Source organism: Panulirus ornatus, chromosome 58, assembly GCF_036320965.1.
Source record: "Panulirus ornatus isolate Po-2019 chromosome 58, ASM3632096v1, whole genome shotgun sequence".
Lineage (NCBI taxonomy): Eukaryota > Metazoa > Arthropoda > Malacostraca > Decapoda > Palinuridae > Panulirus > Panulirus ornatus.
This window is the reverse complement of record NC_092281.1, coordinates 35,079,406-35,099,605: the sequence shown is the minus strand read 5'-3', so window position 1 is coordinate 35,099,605 and position 20,200 is coordinate 35,079,406. Positions and strand designations below refer to the sequence as shown.

At 38.2% G+C, this 20,200-nt stretch overlaps 2 non-coding genes across 2 annotated transcripts; both read left to right on the top strand.

Annotated features, from left to right (window-relative positions):
• Positions 1–19,356: 19,356 nt before the first annotated feature.
• TRNAV-CAC (transfer RNA valine (anticodon CAC)) lies at positions 19,357–19,428 on the top strand. Its single transcript has one exon. It is a non-coding gene; the product is annotated as a tRNA-Val (tRNA).
• Positions 19,429–19,920: 492 nt separating this feature from the next.
• TRNAA-GGC (transfer RNA alanine (anticodon GGC)) lies at positions 19,921–19,992 on the top strand. Its single transcript has one exon. It is a non-coding gene; the product is annotated as a tRNA-Ala (tRNA).
• The last annotated feature ends 208 nt before the right edge of the window (positions 19,993–20,200 follow it).

Below are 20,200 nucleotides of genomic sequence, written 5' to 3'. Positions count from 1 at the left end.
GTAGCCCTCCCCGCCACATGGTCACAGTGGTTGACCTAGTTTACGTCAACACATTACGAGGTCAGCCTTCACCAAATCCATATGGCGTTCATACCAGCTTCACCCATATTCCATTTCCTCCAATTCCACTTCTGGGTATTCCACCTCCATATCCACACAGCCAAATTCCACTCCATCCATGACTTCCACGTCCGGGTATTCCACCAATTCCACTCCATCCATCTCTTCAACGTCTGGGTATTCCACCTCCATATCCACACAGCCAAATTCCACTCCATCCATCACTTCCACGTCTGGGTATTCCACCTCCATGTCCACACAGCCATAGCCCATGTCAAATACATGGACATATTCAAATTCCATCTCCTGGACAAAGGAGGATCGTCCTACCTCCTTGGTGAACATTATTATATTGAAGTGTTCGAGGAAAGGTTGAGGGAGCTTGCAAGGCGGAGCAGAGATGTTCACTCGACAGAGGTCACAGCTCAAATGATGCTCTCGGTCCCGGCTCCCGCCCTTATATAACCTGGGAACTGATCATATCCTAGCATAGCTTAATATAGAGAAGTCTAATATAGTGAAGTCAATACTTTAATACAGTTAATTTTATTTCTGAATAGTTTAAATACATATGCCTCGCAACAGTTCCTTCACACGTACAATGAGTCCCGTCACAGAACACAAGGATTGTCATTATAATTCGTTTTTATCAGCAAAAATTAGATTAAAGTGACTAAAGATAAGTGGTTTAATATGTTATGTGTGTTCTCTGTCATAATAAAGATGGCCATCTACTCTGATGTGTAAAGAAAACATCAATTTTGTCGAGGCTGTGGTGAAGATACGAACACAATATGATAATGTGGTCATACAATGGTGTAGTCAAGATGTTGTGTTAGAACTATGTAGTGAAGATGGGAGTGTAGTGAAGAGGTGGATTTAGTGAAAATATATATGTTTCTTCACGCTGAGCCATTCCATATAGATGAATATATCTATAATCTAATTGCGGTAAATTACCATATGACTTTAAAGGCACCAGCCAGCAGGAAAAATGTCGGATATAGGAGTGACTGAATATTTTGTCGGGTACATAAATATTTGAATATTTGGTACAATCGATCAAAATGCTTTTTATAGGCAAATAATTTCTGATTTTTCAAATGACTTTTTCCATCTGTTGGAACTTGTGTAAGTAATTAAAGATCTGAAAACCGATGGAAAAGTTCAGTTTAACCCTTTTACGAATGTCTTGCTACGTGTTTGGGAAGAGCAGTAAACTACAGGAATATATTGGTCTAATGTCCCCTGCTCGTCCAACAGCAGATATTGTATGGTCTGAGACATTATTTCTGGTGGAGGTGGATTCTCTCCGGCATTGCGTAAATCACTTCCACAAACTTGCGCCATTTTGCACAAATACAGATCCGATATGATGCATTTCCCAGCTCTGTTACGTTATGGACCCTACCCATCCTGGCCTAACCTAGCCTAAATAAAAAGGTGTGGAATAATGTGCAACATTTCTCCTTCATTACAAGTGATAATAAACCTAGGCTATAGAGCAACCAGGAACGTCCATATTTGTCTAACTTCTCACATGTCTGTGTCATCTGTCTGCAAACATGTCGACCATTACCATGAGGGCAATTGCGGCTTTTGATTTTGAATATCACACGTTTCCTCTCTGCCGTGAGATCTTCATACTTAAATAAAATGGTGGGCCGTAAGAAATATATGTCCATCGACGGTCAACTATATGGCTCAGTTCCATCATCAGTTTCTAAGAAAACTGAAAAGGTGAGGTCCCACCGAGATTCGAACTCGGATTGCTGGATTTAGAGTCCAGAGTGCTAACCCTTACACCATGGGACCTGATAAGAAAAGATGTGATTTCATCTAAATGTTTTACATATAATCAACCAGAGGCCATTCCTCCCTCCCTGCCTGCAGGGTTCAAGGTTTTCTAGAAGGTTCTCGAAGATTCTGGGTAGGAACTGCCATTGAGAGGACGTAGTTATACGTATCATTAATGATATTGTTGTTGACTTTCTGATTTAGAAAGATAGATAGATAGATAGATCGGTAGATAGATAGGTAAAACCCAGATATTAGATACATCGATAGATACGTAAGGCTGTGTACGTCAATTTTCACAGAAATCATTGATATCTGCGTTATTCTGCAAGAAATTCATGTACATGGATGTAGTGATGATATGGGTTAGGTATAAGACCAGTCGTGTTGAGATTGTAGTGAATGTGACCATTGACTTCAACTTTAATGGTGTAGTGAAGATAAAGTTGTAGTGAAGATAAATCTTGAAGTGACTCATAAGGTTGTTGTGAGTACAAGGATGCATCGTAAATGAGTACTTCCTACCTGAAAGTCAACAATTACAAAATTGATCAAGTATAACAACATCCTCGGACAACCAACTACAAACACCAACCATAGAGTGAACCTGACTGTCACCTAACGACGACCTCTCAAAGGTAATGATCTTACCAGAATCTTCGAGAACCTTCTAGAAAACCTTGAACCCTGCAGGCAGGGAGGGAAGAATGGCCTCTGGTTGATTATATGTAAAACATTTAGATGAAATCACATCTTTTCTTATCAGGTCCCATGGTGTAAGGGTTAGCACTCTGGACTTTGGATCCAGCAATTCGAGTTCGAATCTCGGTGGGACCTCATCTTTTCAGTTTTCTTCGATACTGATGATGGCCGCATTATTCTGTACGTTATATATACATTCATATATATACATAAATATGTATATATAAAACATATATATGGAATAATATGGTTTTATCAATAGCCAGAGACCATTCTTCCCTACTTGCCTGCAGAGTTCATAGTTTTCTGGAAGGTTCTAGATCTGGTGAGATAATTGCCATTGAGAGGACATTGTTATACTTCATATATCAATGATTTTATTATTGTTGACTTTCAGATAAAGATAGATAGATAGAAAGATAGATAGATAGATACATAGTTAGATTGATAGATTGATAGAGCGATATTTAGATAGGTATATAGATAGATAAGTTTCATCAATACTGTATCTTACGCTAACTCCTGTGGCTGGACATATGTTCAACCAGCATTGGGAAAACCTCCAGTAGACCTCAATGTAAAGCAAGATAATAACAAAACCTGCAATAAAAGAATACGATCAACTCCCCAGTGCAGAAATATTGTGACCAGAAAGTCTTCTAGCAAGATGTCAGACACTTCCACGGCAATCACGAACATAGCATGAAATATTTGAGCATCAACAATAACAAAATTAATGATGATAATGAAACTATAACAACAAAAATGATAAACATATGGAAAATAGTGCTCTAGATTATGCCTCCAGAAAACAAACTTTAACGAAAACTGTGAAAAGAAATACCCATCTGGCTGATACGACACAGTAAAAGAACCATCCCACAACCAACTCTAAACTGAACCTAACTGTACCCTAACAACGTCTTCTCAATGGTATTTATCTTACCAGAATCTCGTAGAACTTTCCAGAAAATCAAGAACTCTGCAGGCAAGGAGGGAGGAATGGCCTCTGGCTGCTGATGATAACCACATTATTCTATATATATACTTTTACCTACAACCGAAGGTTGACCGGCCAGCCCAAGTGGCTACAGAGGCTGTATCCATGAAAGAAACGGACCCACCAGCAGACGAATTCGGTTGGCAGGTTGTATCGAAGAAGAGGAAAAAGAAGGTTGCCCAACCAGCCCAACTAGAAGGGTGTAGCAAAGAAACGAAAGAAGGCTGCCCAACCAACCTGGGTGGTAGTAAGGATGGCTGCTCCACAACCCCAGATCGTTAGGCAGACTGTAGCCATGGAAGTAAGGAAGGCTGCTCGTCCACCAGCCCAGGTACCGAGTGAGCGTGTAGCTATGCTGGCTGACCCACCAGCCCGGGTAGATAGCTACGACCAGATGGCTATGTCGGGTGCAGCAGAGAAGCAAACCCCACAACCTCTCCACGAGGTTTGGAAGCCTGCACCCAAAAAGATGAAGACAAAGGTTGCCACACTACCTAATGCACCACCACATGTCTAGAAAGGGAAAAGGTGGACAGAATAGCTGGAGGTCCCACTCCAACAACAAAATCACCTTAGGAGCCAAGTTCAATCCATTATTGAATGTATATATATATATATATATATATATATATATATATATATATATATATATATATATATATATATATATATATATATATATATATATATATATATATATATATATATATATATATATGTATATATATATATATATATATATATATATATATATATATATATATATATACATATATATATATATATATATATATATATATATATATATATATATATATATATATATATATATATATATATATATATATATATATATATATATATATATATATATACAAACTACATTGCAACTTACGTATAAATAGAATCATCAAGCTTCACTATATTAACTTTACTATATTTGAATATAAACAAGGTCTAACCGAGGTTACTTGGTTGAGCAAGACGTGAGAATATCATCAAATGGGCCTCCAGCCGTGGGTTCAAATTGTCGTTCTTACGTATTTCGAGTTCAGTGCTGATACAGGACCATTGATTAAAGGACTATCTTGTTAGTCTGTGTAACTTCGCCTGACCCAGTCCACGTCTTCAATGGCCTTCTGTTACTACAAACGGGATTACAAAGGAAAGGCTTCCTTTGTTAGTTTCATGAATACCTTCGTTCAAATGAAGGGAAAGACTATTACTATGAAGCGGTACCTTATCAGCAGGAAAGAGCTGCAGCAACGGTATGAAAGTTACTGCAAGATACATAACGAGCCCGTGGCTTCCAACGTAAACATCGGCCGCCATTTGGGTTCCCTCGGCATCATGTGTGACACCAAGATTGGACCCGTTGGGAAACAGGAACGATACTATTCTGGTATCATGTGGCTCGATGGCGCAGGATCACCAACTGAAATGCAAAGAAAATGGAGAAAGCCGCCCAAACGTATCATGAAGGCCGTGCAAGAGAAGATCGAGAGGGATCGGTTGAGAGACGATATCGCTCACAGTATATTGAAATTTATACCCAAGACTTCCCCTGATCTCCAGACACAGCCAGTCACAGAGACCACCAGCCCCGCTTCCCAGACACAGCAAGTCACAGAGACCACCAGCCCCGCTCCCCAGACACAGCAAGTCACAGAGACCACCAGCCCCGCTCCCCAGACACAGCCAGTCACAGAGACCACCAGCCCCGCTTCCCAAACACAGCCAGACACACAGCCCACCAGCCCCGTCCCACACACAGAGCCACAAGATCCTGATATTGAGAAGACAAATGAATTTCTCGATGATTTTTTGCTTTCACTGGAGAAGAACTGATGAGTTCCTTATAGACAAGACAAAATGTTCAAAAAAGAATCTATATATGTTCACTTATGGAGTGAGATCTTTGACGGAGCTGTGCTGCCTATAGCACAGCCTACCAAAGGGTGATCTTTGCTGTCGTGCAGTAACCTCATGAGGGCGGAGTCCGGCTACACTTTCTTTACCGAGGAAAAGATCTCTGCACTAATAGACAACTGTCCTAGCAACACTTATATGAGATGAATAGATGGATGCTCTAATGATCGAAAACATACAAGTGTTAGGAGGACTGACAACTATATACATTTGGTTAGCCAATCTTCATATGGCTGGGGCTATTCTTCCCTCTGATTGATTCATTTTTCAAGATTAAGGAAAGTTATAATAAAAATATTGTATTGAGTTTCTCCGTTGGCGTCAGGGTAAACACCCATCCCCCCCGAAGCTTGGTTACCTTTCCGTGGTGGGGGGGACTTCATGGATTGGGCAGTAGCAACCATCGTTGGTTGCTTCTGTTCAATCCATGAACGAAAAACCAAGCATCTTGAGCGTAATTGTCGTAGAAATTCACTTGGTGTCAAAACTGACGCGAAAGTGGTTGTCTCAATTTTTTCAGAAATGTTTGTGCGTTTCGGCCTGATGGTGGGAGTCGGTTTGGCGCGGTGGTCATGAGGGAATACGAGGAAGATTGGCAACCGTCCCAGAAGTAGCTACAGTGAGGCCCAGCAGCTGTCCCTAATACTGTGGAAGGCACTCATGTAAGGTGTGCAGTGAGACGCACCAGTAACAAGGAAACGGACAACCAAAACAGCAATCTTGATCATCAGGAGGCTATCCAATACTCAGAGTAGATAAGGACGATTATTGTATGGCTTCGCTCAGAGGATGAAAATCTTAGCCGTGAAAATCAACAAGTAAAATAACTAGTAGTTAGTGGTAGTGAAGTGGAATTACCACATTTCTGTGGTCTTAATAGTAAAACGAAACTTTTCGTTTTCTCCATCAATCTAGAGGTGTTGTAGACCACCATCCTTAAGGTTGTAAGGTAATGGTAACTTCAAGGTTATGACCTCAGCAAATTTGTGATGGAAAGTGCAGGAAATGTGGTAATGTATATAATATAAATCATATAGTTGTATAATAAACTATCAAAATTTTGTCTTCTCTGTTCCCGTTCATTAATTCAAATACAGGTAAGTTTTCTCTCTAACGAGGTGGGATAAGCTACGTCGACTCGGCTTGTAAATGTGGTGACTTTCCCTTCATTACCACAATGGTGTGCTGAACCGAAGAAGTAGAATTCCGTAGATGAAACTATGATAGGAAATCAATCTACATCAAAATTTGAATGTATGTATCTTTAGATGGACATAAAACAAACGGACGGAGGGGCACACTGGAGCAAATCGATTTCAATATCACCACTTAAAGTAGGCCTTTCAACTAGTTGTGGCTTTAAAGCAAACTTTTTCTGGCCAAGGTTTAGTGAGCACCTAAACTAATCCCCACGACCTTACCTTAAGAAATATTTTCAGAAGGTACTGTCTGAACATATTTCTAAGGTAAGGTCATTTAGGTTTGGTTTAGATGCTACCCTAACCTAGGCTAGAAAAAGTTTCCTTTGCTTCAAAGCCCCAACTACGTAGACGGGCTACTGTTGATATTAAACAGTAATAGAAAGGTGATAAAACTCAGACGAAATGAATAAAGATACAGAACGGGTCAATTGAAATATGAAGTATTTGCTAAATACAATTTTTGACAGATCCAAATGCATCCTAAATTCAGTCACTTAAATCACAATGCTGAATATTATTTTAATTGTTGGAACTAGTTACAGGAAGTAAAAATATCAAGCTTAAAGGGATGCCAATACAATAACTTTATATACCTGTATAGGATCTCTTAAACTTCTTTTCCCTAAAGCGGAATGGATTTACATATACCGGTTCCTTTCCTCAAACATACTACCTATCTCTCCTTTTTTTTCACCCTGGTTACATCAACACACATTTATATACCCCAATCTGAGCTGTATATATATATATATATATATATATATATATATATATATATATATATATATATATATATATATATATATATATATATATATATATATATATATATGTATATATATATATATATATATATATATATATATATATATATATATATATATATATATATATATATATATATATATATATATATATATATATATATATATATATATATATATATATATATATTTTTTTTTTTTCATACTATTCGCCATTTCCCGCGATAGCGAGGTAGCGTTAAGAACAGAGGACTGGGTCTTTGAGGGAATACCCTCACCTGGCCCTCTTCTCTGTTCCTTCTTTTGGAAAAAAAAAAAAAGACTATATATCATCTTTCATATCGGTACATACGATACATTGTCTTTGTACTAATGTATTTTTACTGAACATATTTTTGTTTTTCTTTCTTTGTCTCAACTGCCGATGTTGGAGCAACCATTACTTCTGAAATGGTGTTGGGCAAGAAGGGCGAATATTCTGCGTGTAATCTAATTAATTGAATTTATGCCATTGGATTTTTCTCATCTATAGACTTTCTTCTTGAACTGCATGTTACATGATGAAAACAAGGTCTGGTTTATTATTCTCGTGAAGGAACTTGAACAGCAGCAAATATATAAAGATAATCATGCGATGATCGCAGTTAGAAACTGACAGATGTAATATAATTAGAAATGTGAACAAAACAGTGAGTTGGTGACATGTTTCATATATTTGTAATGCAACTCTGAAGTTAGTTCGTTGATTCTTAAGGGGAATGAATGGTGGACAAATGGTGAAGGAAAGTGCAAAAACGGGGCTAAGTATTTCAGTTCAAACTGGAATTCATTCATTCACTTCGACATTAATCTCAGGACATTTCAATGCCTGAGATTTACATGATACAGAAAATCTTCAAACAAGGACGATAGACAGATAGATAGATGGTTGAATAAATAGAAAACTGATAGATGTAGGTGCAATCAGAGTCGCCTCTGATTTCGTTCACAGCGAATGAGATGATAAGTGGGCGAGGCTATAACCATCGTCTGTGATTATTGTAAATGACTAATAATGATTAATCTTTATTGTTTTTGTGCGACTGCTGTTAGCCTTTGAGGGTTAATGCTCCCTCAAAGTTGCCCGGACCCTACCACTAGGAGGTCAGCAGTTCGACTTAGGGTCCATTTGTGCCATGTTTATGGCACCTAACAGAATGGATGTATTTTTCTTATTTTTTTTTTCATCCCTATGGATGGGATTCATAAATGTTAGGAACTTTTCCTAACGATTTGTTCCTTTATGGTAACCGCTTCATTCGTACAATAGTTTGTCAATAGTTTGCAACTGAATGAAAACTTTTGCCATGGAAAGTGTCTTCTGAGGACCGGGTATAACAGGGTCGACTGCTGGAGGAGGAGCAGCTTCTCCAACCTCAGCGACGGGAACTTAAGGTTCAAGGAATTTCAGGGATGAATGTTGGTGGTGTGGACTTTAATCTTCAACACGGCCGCTTCAGCTTTAGGGTCGGCTGCTGCTGCAGGTGCTGCTGATCCTCCAGTTGCAGCGACGGACACATCAGGGTCTTCATCGACGACCAGTACGAGTACGTCGGGATCCACCAGGCCTGATTCATCCCCATAGAAGTAGGGGATCAAGGTCACCAATTCAGTGGTAGGCATCACTTTGCCCCGTTGTTTGGTGGGAGCCAAAGAAACATTGATGGGGATGGCGGCTGCTCCTGTGTCAACTACACCAGTTTCCTTGCTGGGTCCGCCTTCGCACAGGTCATCATCATCTTGATGCCGAGTCTGGATCTTCACCACTACTCTCTCGTGCACGGGTTCGATATCCAGACGTGATCTCTTCCAGGAAGGCCTTTGGCATTCTGGAAGGCACCGCTTTCCTCCCTGGGCCAGGCCCTCACTGCTGGACAACCAGGCAATTCTGGTGTAGGCGTACTCCTGGTGGCGGCCGTTGCGTCCTCCAAGTCTGCGATCTGCCTTGATGCCCCACCGTCCCAGTGTTCTCCCGACGTTCAGGACGGCAGCTTTCTCGTACCCGAACCCTTCGCAGAATTCACAGTATCGCAAATATAGCTCAGTTCGGCTTATACAATCTTTAACAGCCCCGGTTTGCTGGATGTGAGCCTCGAAAAATTCAAGGAAGGATTCCTTGCCAGGGTACCGATGGGCAGCGCGGACGTGAGTCATTTCTGCGATCTGGTGAGATGAGTGATTTACTTGACGAAGTAAACTTTCATAGACCAGCACTTGCAAAAATATAGTGAAGCCGCACAAAAATATAGTCGCCTCTCGTTTCTTCATTGATCTGATATCCTAGATGATACATTAACATAGTGAAGTTGAAGCACTAGTGTAATGAAGATGAAACATCAATATAGTGAAGATGGCAGGTTACGGTAGAGGGTGTACACTGGGCAGAATTACCTTGTAGTGGAGAGTGTAATGTAGCTTGTAGTGGAAACATAATGACATCAATGATGGTGTGTGTGTGTGTGTGTGTGTATGTGTTTGTGTGTAGCGATACAAAGACTATATAAGAAAGACAGGAAAGCAGGAGTAATCTCGCGTGAGCAATGGCTGCTTTAATTGTGCACGTTGTCAACAGCTGGTGGTACTAATTACCCTTGTGCTGTCTAGCTGTCTGTTTGTTGACGAAAACTTTACAGCGAGTTTTCAGTTTGAAAACAGAAAAAAGGAAATGATCCAAAACTTGTTTTTCCTGTTTTTCCCAAGGATAAAGTCTTGTACGCGCGACTTGAGACAACTATGAACAATAACATATATAGGTAACATTAAACACAATGTTAGGGACCAAATCAACTGGACGGTTTCATCAACAATCATGCCATATCAACCAGGACATGTTTCATTCTTTAACATTAAAGCAACATATTTACATACATATCCTGTAATTGGTCCACGTAAGCGTAATGATCCTGATGAAGTGATTATGCAGATAAGAGATGATGGGAAATACTCTAACAATAATGAGCTTGAAAACAAAGTTAACTAGCATAAGTGACTCGTCAATAAGTAAGCTCAAGAATATTTTTTTCTTTAATTACAAAACTGTAGGTATTGGGGAAATATGGTATGTACTTCCTCATATCTAAAACCTTCGCCTTTATCTTTGTTGAGTTTGTAGAAAAATGTGGTTGTTTGTTATCTATTTGCCTTGGATTTATCCCATCCTTGTTTTGCTGAAACATAATTTGATGTCTTACTTAATATTTCCATAGATTATTATATTTTTGAATGTTAGTGCTTGTTCTATTGGTGTCATTAACTACATAATCGTATATAAGTATACACTTTATTCATAATTTGCATATATTATTTTCTTTGCCTTTTATCTAATAATGTAAGATGTAAAATCTATGATTTTAATCTCCTATTATACGTTAATCTGTTGTTGGATGGACAGCCTAGTCTATATGTCTTTTTCATGTACGAGAACTTCAATATTTTCTAGTTCTCTTTCTCTTTTCTTTACTTATATTATCTTAGCCTTGCATTTTCTTCATTGTATTCTATTGTTTTTGTGTGATATTTTCATATCACATATTACATGGGCAACATCTTTGGTTTGTTTCATCTTTGTGTTACGGGAATTTTGTTGTCTGTATATATTGTTATACTCGTCTGGTATTTAGTTTTGTTTATTCCTTATTTTCACACTAAGTTAAGAGAAATTTCTCCCATTTACCCATTACTCACCAGTACCATCAGTTCAGTATACTAATATTAAACACAGACCACCACTACGCCATACCGTGTTGTGATGAGACCTGAGGTCAGGTTAGCCTCGCTCTAATTATTGGCATAATGATTCATCTCTGATGATGATGATGCGCCCCTCACTCACACTTCACTCCAAGGACTGACACAGCCGCACACACACACACACACACACACACACACACACACACACACACCAGATTCTGAGTAACTTAAACATGGAGAAGAGCAGGCAATATGACCCTGAATATTGTGATAAAGATACTGGCTTCTGGGATCACGTTGTCTTGTGTGACGAAAACACGTTTACTTCTGACTGACGCTTCCAGAAATACTGGAGTGTGGCGGTTAACATTCTCTCTCTCTCTCTCTCTCTCTCTCTCTCTCTCTCTCTCTCTCTCTCTCTCTCTCTCTCTCTCTCTCTCTCTCTCTCTCTCTCTCTCTCTCTCTCTCTCTCTCTCTATCTATCTATCTATCTATCTATCTATCTCTCTCTCTCTCTGTATTAGACATTGCCACCGCACTGGTGCAGGTTTAGGTTGTCAACTAAGAATATGATCAATTATTTATCAATAACAGATTATTGCCCTGGCAGGTCAGGGGGCCAGGTATGTCATAACATGGTAGAAGTTCAGAATAATCTTTTAGCAACTGTACATATGTTGTGGTATCCATTAGTATTTTGTCTACACGGATATCATGATAAACTTTAAAATCAGATAAATAATATAAAACATGTACAAATACACTTGTAGATATACCTATATGCATGTAAAAGAGGCAGATGATTGTGTTATGTACTTAAAAATGCTACTGAAAGCTTAAAGATTCCGGTAAAAAACATAACGACTGTTGTGATAAATTTCTTTTTTTTTTTTTTGTAATAAATGTGTATTGTGCTGCATTTTGTGGCCGACACAGGGCCAAGATCGTTCAGCCAAAATCCGTTAAGGTCTGGAAGAAGTGATGAAAGGCGTTGAGAATATATATTTATTAATGATTACAAAACACAGACTATGTTCTCCTCTTGGTGTCTAAAAGATGACCCAACACAAGACGACTACTTTAAGATCAAAGTTTCTAGACATTTAACAAATTATTTCCTATTACGTCCCTTTTCTTTCAGCATCACTTTTCTGGTTTACTTCGAAGAACTGCCATGTACTACCTAATATGATCATTCACTATAGATATTTCATGAATGATCTTCAACAACGTGTTGTATAACTCTATTGTTGACATTATTTTGTGTAATGGATCAAACATTACAAAGTTGTGTCCATCCACACAGGTGTTACACGTCCCAAGTAGAGATAATTCCTAGATATGGCGTCTGTCTAACATAGATATATTATCTGTTAATATTTGTATAATATTCCCCTGCTGGATGGTACTTAAGACTTTCGTATTAAAGTTGATCAGTTGTAAGTGATCAAGCATTACAAAGGTGTGTCCATTGCCACAGGTGCTACTGATCCCGGATAAAGGTATTTCACCATCTTTGTATCTTTAACCCTTCCAGTTATAGATGTTTCATCCCTGATTCCAGCCTTACAATCGATTTTTCCTCCTTATCCGTATCATATAATTAGTCAGTTGAAGTGCAGAACACGTTTTCAGTCCAGCCACTTTACTGTGTTTCTCAAATGATACCATTGAAATGGTGTTACCGGACTCCAAGTGTAAGTAGTTACACCTGGAGTGACAAGTCACCATCGGCAAGGCAAGTAATCCACGAGTAACTGAATTTGTCTTGGCTGTGACTTGCTCTTCCATTATTTATATATATTAAAATCTGACAGTAAGAATGAAAAGCCAGAGGAGGAGGAGAAGTACACATTGCTCATAATGTTTATGTATTGGCTTTACATCTCGACTAATAATTACACCTACGTCTTTCTCCTTCCTTGATAGTTCTATTTCTAAATCTTATGATGATCCTTTAATTTGCCTGCTATGTGCACAAGGTATATCATTTTGCGTATACCTACAGTGAATATCACTGGCCACCATTGTACACTGTACAACGAGACGCTGGTCATCTTTCTGCAGTCGTCTTGCGTCATGGTACCAGTTGATAATGTTGGCTGATTTTGCCATCGTGAAATTGCTTTTAGTAATTAGTGTCTCTTATAGATATCAGATATCAGGAAAATCTATCAAACTCGTAAACACAATTTGACTGCATGTGCGAAAAATCGGATATAAGTTTCAAAGATTTTTCTGAAGAGAAGTATAGAACATGCACATATCATATTTATTGTATCACATATCAGTTCACCAGCTAGATATACCATTATAACATATTATGAAACTAATATTTGTCCTGATTCATGTACAAGGACCATCTTCTACACATGACCAATATTTCACAACCATCACAAAATGATTCACTGATAAAGCCAGTGTATGTAATGTCCTTCCTTTTCCTCAGCTCATTAGGCATTTTCCGTGACCCAACCTATATGTTATTTGTCCCCTCATTTGTGACCTTGTAGTTGTTGTACGGTGGAGTAATGCTTGACTTGCTATACTGAGGGACAGACACACTGACACAAGCCATGTTGTAGTTGTTGTACGGTGGAGTAATGCTTGACTTGCTATACTGAGGGACAGACACACTGACACACGCCATTATTGGATAAATTGACAAAAATGAACAGATAAATGTCTTGAAATATATGCCAAGTGTAGTGATACATCGACTTATGTACATTTTAGGAATCATTTACAAATTCAAAACATAGAATTCATATGATGGCATAGTGTGTTTAGATAGATTTCTAACTCTTAATGTTCTTATCAGTTCAGTCCAAGGAAAAAAAAAGTGACAAATAAAGCCAGATAACAGTGTGTCATAAGACCAGAGCCCCTGCCAAGCTGGGACTTGGCCAAACATAAACAACCACTTTCTTATAGACGATTAGTCAAGGTTCTGGGTCGAGCACCAGGATCTATTGACCTCCGACATAATATATTTTCTCTGATCCTTCATCATCACCACCACACTCCCGGCACCCATCAATAAACCCTTCCCAAATTCCTCACTTCCTTATAAACTCGTCCCTGTAGTCAACAATTAAGAAACCTAAACCGACCAAAAAGCATTACGTTGTTCAACAATGTAAACCCCAGCTAGGGTGAGCCTTAGACACTCTTACGGTATATTGTGATGGACGAAGGATTTACTACCCTGGTAATGTATTACACATTTACTTATTCTAACAACCTATCACTGATTACCGTTAAATACATATGGCAAAAATATGTTTTACTTGTGGACTTCTAGGGAAAATACATGGGATATCGCATGCAAGCTAAACATTTGATACGATAATAAATAAGATTTCATAACTTTTCTGGAGCACAAGGTACAGAAATATATGTAACGTGATATCGTTAAGATTAACATATCTAACATAAAAATTTCTATTTTGCAGATAAATGTTTTACATGTAGAAATCAATAATGTTTTCAATAACATAAAGATAATTGCGTCTATGTTGCTGACTTTTTATCCGGGTTTTACACACTGTAGAAAAGAATTGTTTAGAGAAAAGTAATGTAATTATTATCAACACAAGGTTCAAGGATTCTAAGTTATGAGTTTCTACTCTTCAAAATGTTAGCATCATCCACTGAGAAAACTTTGAAAAAACAGACTTTTATTTTGTGTGATGAGAACTAATGACAAATTATTTACGTTTTTCTTAAGAATATTCTTTATGAATCAAATGAAGGTATTTTGTTAGATAAAAAATTTACATCAGTAACAACGAGAGATAAACAATCAATATTCATAAACTTTGATGAATTAAAGTTCATCAAATGACAGATAAAGATTATTATATACAATTTCCAACAATCTCATTGACATCATAAAACCAAATATGATTAATAAATTTTTCAAATCATCAAAAGTAAAAAGAAGAAGCCGTCCGGAGGTAAGTTGTTTCCCCCGGCGTAAACACTTATAGGCGGAATCCGGTAACACCTCTTGAATAGCATGTATAAGACAGAGTAGAGTGGCTAGGCTCAGAAGCATGTTCTCCACTTCAACTGACTAATGATATGTTAAGACAACACAAACCACATACATCGATTGTGAGGATGGAATCAGGGATGAAACGTCTATAACTAGAAAGGTTAAAGATACAAAGATGGTGAAATACCTTGACCCGGGATCAGTAGCACCTGTGGCAATGGACACACCTTTGTAATGCTTGATCACTTACAACTGATCAACTTTAATACGAAAGTCTTAGGTATTGTCCCTCAGGAAAACTTTTTATAAATATTTATAAAACACATATATATGTTAGATATACACTATCTCTAGAATATATCTTTACCTGGGACGTGTAACACTTGTGTGGATAGACACATTTTGTAATGCATGATCCATTACACGAAATGAACTTCACTAACGAAGAGTTATACAACGCGTTGTTGGAGAACATTAATCAAATACCTATACAGAATTTTTATGTTAGATAAGAGGCATTTATTACAAGTGAACATAAGAAATGATGAAAGAAAAGGACGTAGATGTAGATGTTTTATTAAGAGATGAAATATTCCTGCCTTAAATGGTCTCTCTTATAATTGATTTTCTGTTAGATACAAACATGCTAATGTAATCTGTTCCTTATGATCATAAATGTTTATGTTTTTAAAACGTTTTTATCATGTCTTAAGGATTCTGGCTTACAGACCTTGGTACTGAACAACCATTATAATGCAACACAGTACATATTTATCATAAACGAATTATTTATCACAATAACCATTATGTTTGTACTAGATTCTTTAAGTCCTCAATCACGTTTGTTAATATATAAGAAATTCTTTCTCCACATCTCAATGCATAACATATATCTACACGTGTGGAAATATATGTATATGTTTTTATATTTTTTTCCTCATCTTTTCTAATCAACCTACAAGGTATATGTCTAAAGAAAATACTGGATAAAATCCTAAGTTATGTGTGTGTGTGTGTGTGTGTGTGTGTGTGTGTGTGTGTGTGTGTGTGTGAGCACACATAGTAAAGGTTAAGGGACGGAACAACACGAGTGTACAACTCTCTCCCGTAATACATAAATACTAATCACACACACACACACACACACACACACACACACACACACACACACACAGAGCGGCGCCAGGCTGGAGGCGGGGCATCGTGACGTCACAGGCAAGTCCCTCCCCCCGCCAGATCCAAACATGTGTTGTGTCTGGTGATGGCGGTTCAAGATTTCCCACATTTATATTGATCTTTACATTATCATCCACTCCCAAAGTCACCTGGCATTCTTGTGTTTCAACAACAGACGTGATATATGCAACACCAGGCAAACATTGTACCATTATCTGATAGGTTAATTGGTGCAGAATCAAGAACCAGTGAATTTCATCGCCGCCATAAGTAAGTAAGGAAGGTGACTTTAATGATGATAAATACGACCTGGTATGGCTGTGTCTACACACTACCGCCATCTGGTCAACATTGTACATACCAACCTTTAAACTGTGACATTCAACCACAAGGTTTAAGGTCGCTCATGAAAACGCGAACTTAAAATCTATCCATTTAAATCTACCATTCATCAATTAACATTTAAACACCATCATTTGAACGTAAACCTTCCAGCTGCGTTATTTTACCAGAGTCCTTTAAGATACGTCATATAAACACAAAACTTGAATGTACGTTAAGCTTGTGCAAACCATCAATGAATCTCAAACTTTTGATTTAGAATTGTAATGAAATTGCAAAGTTTTAACTCCGTCAAATTACAGCTATTGTACGAAATGCTTAACTGAAAAATTTTTATGTCAGTTAATTTAACGATATCCTATGTGGTTCATCTCTGAAACACAAACCTTTAAACTTTGTCTCTAGAACTGAACACAACCATCAAGTTCTATATGTGGAAAGGAAATTTGTATAATCTGTCAAAATTCGTCGTATAACGCGAACTTTTTAATCCTTCTATTTACCTGGTCCACTCTTCCCTGACTGCCATTCATATTTTGTCCTTTTAAACTGTGACTTTATTACTCTTTCATTCATTCATCATGACTTTATTACACTTTCATTCATTCATCATGACTTTATTACACTTTCATTCATCCATCATGACTTTATTACACTTTCATTCATTCATCATGACTTTATTACACTTTCATTCATTCATCATGACTTTATTACACTTTCATTCATTCATCATGACTTTATTACACTTTCATTCATTCATCAAGACTTTATTACACTTTCATTCATTCATTCATCATGACTTTATTACACTTTCATTCATTCATCATGACTTTATTACACTTTCATTCATTCATACTTATCTTGTTTCATTTTCGCCGTGGACTCATGGGAATATACTTGATCACGCACAAAACTGTGATCCTTTCCAGTATATATATATATATATATATATATATATATATATATATATATATATATATATATTGATTGAGAGGGTGAAGGCATGTACAGAGCATCAGATTGGGGAAGAGCAGTGTGGTTTCAGAAGTGGTAGAGGATGTGTGGATCAGGTGTTTGCTTTGAAGAATGTATGTGAGAAATACTTAGAAAAGCAAATGTATTTGTATGTAGCATTTATGGATCTGGTGAAGGCATATGATAGAGTTGATAGAGATGCTCTGTGGAAGGTATTAAGAATATATGGTGTGGGAGGAAAGTTGTTAGAAGCAGTGAAAAGTTTTTATCGAGGATGTAAGGCATGTGTACGTGTAGGAAGAGAGGAAAGTGATTGGTTCTCAGTGAATGTAGGTTTGCGGCAGGGGTGTGTGATGTCTCCATGGTTGTTTAATTTGTTTATGGATGGGGTTGTTAGGGAGGTAAATGCAAGAGTTTTGGAAAGAGGGGCAAGTATGAAGTCTGTTGGGGATGAGAGAGCTTGGGAAGTGAGTCAGTTGTTGTTCGCTGATGATACAGCGCTGGTGGCTGATTCATGTGAGAAACTGCAGAAGGTGGTGACTGAGTTTGGTAAAGTGTGTGGAAGAAGAAAGTTAAGAGTAAATGTGAATAAGAGCAAGGTTATTAGGTACAGTAGGGTTGAGGGTCAAGTCAATTGGGAGGTGAGTTTGAATGGAGAAAAACTGGAGGAAGTGAAGTGTTTTAGATATCTGGGAGTGGATCTGGCAGCGGATGGAACCATGGAAGCGGAAGTGGATCATAGGGTGGGGGAGGGGGCGAAAATTCTGGGGGCCTTGAAGAATGTGTGGAAGTCAAGAACATTATCTCGGAAAGCAAAAATGGGTATGTTTGAAGGAATAGTGGTTCCAACAATGTTGTATGGTTGCGAGGCGTGGGCTATGGATAGAGTTGTGCGCAGGAGGATGGATGTGCTGGAAATGAGATGTTTGAGGACAATGTGTGGTGTGAGGTGGTTTGATCGAGTGAGTAACGTAAGGGTAAGAGAGATGTGTGGAAATAAAAAGAGCGTGGTTGAGAGAGCAGAAGAGGGTGTTTTGAAGTGGTTTGGGCACATGGAGAGAATGAGTGAGGAAAGATTGACCAAGAGGATATATGTGTCGGAGGTGGAGGGAACGAGGAGAAGAGGGAGACCAAATTGGAGGTGGAAAGATGGAGTGAAAAAGATTTTGTGTGATCGGGGCCTGAACATGCAGGAGGGTGAAAGGAGGGCAAGGAATAGAGTGAATTGGAACGATGTGGTATACCGGGGTTGACGTGCTGTCAGTGGATTGAATCAAGGCATGTGAAGCGTCTGGGATAAACCATGGAAAGCTGTGTAGGTATGTATATTTGCGTGTGTGGATGTATGTATATACATGTGTATGGGGGGGGGGTTGGGCCATTTCTTTCGTCTGTTTCCTTGCGCTACCTCGCAAACGCGGGAGACAGCGACAAAGTATAAAAAAAAAAAAAAAAAAATATATATATATATATATATATATATATATATATATATATATATATATATATATATATATATATATATATATATATATCCTTCAATATGTTTACTTTCGATAATGAGGAACAGAAGAAGGAGCCAAGCAAGTAAATTTCGTCAAAGACATCTCTCTTTTCTTAACGCTGCCTCGCAAAGATTTTCATTAATTCAAATTGAAGAAACAGACGTATTTTTCTATTGTCTGGTTAGCTCAGTGGTAGAGCGTGAGTCTCACACACTCAAGGTCGTGGGTTCGAGACCCACACCAGACATAATTTTCGTGTTTATCTTTTTTCATTTTGTCCGCATCACATGTGTGCAACATTCAGTATGTTCGTCCAACGTTATAGTGAAGATCTTCACAATGAATTGAGGTTTTCGACCTTATCTGAAAGGGTCAGGTCCACCAAGACGTCCTTGAAATCTTCCAGAAGCTTCTGGCGATCCTCCTCCAACTGCTGGGCACATCAGAGTTAACATGGGCCGGACATCGGTTGTGGAGCGACTTAATCTGCTTCCGGTAGTTAGCAGGGATGATAATGAGGGCTCTGACCTCATACCAGGTCAGCTTAGTTCCAGTCTATTGCAACGAAAATAAAAAAGTAAAACATTTCTTCGTGGAAAATTGAGAGGAAAACACGACAGGAACATGGAGATTTACCCTGTGGTTATTTTGCCGGCAAGTCGGCAACGGTAGGTCAAACACTATTTTGCCGTGATAATCTCAGTACTTCATATAATACTATGTCACAAAATATGTTCTTGGGGGCGTAGCTCAGTGGTAGAGCACTCGCTTGGCATGCGAGAGGACCCGGGTTCAAACCCCGGCGCCTCCATTTTTTATTTGTGAAATTCATTGTTTTCAGTCTTGTGTGTGTGCGTATATATATATATATATATATATATATATATATATATATATATATATATATATATATATATATATATATCGTCCGATCAGGGAAGTTAAGCAACGTTGGGTCTGGTCAGTACTTGGATGGGTGACCGTCTGGGAACACCAGATGCTGTTATCCCTGGGGATAG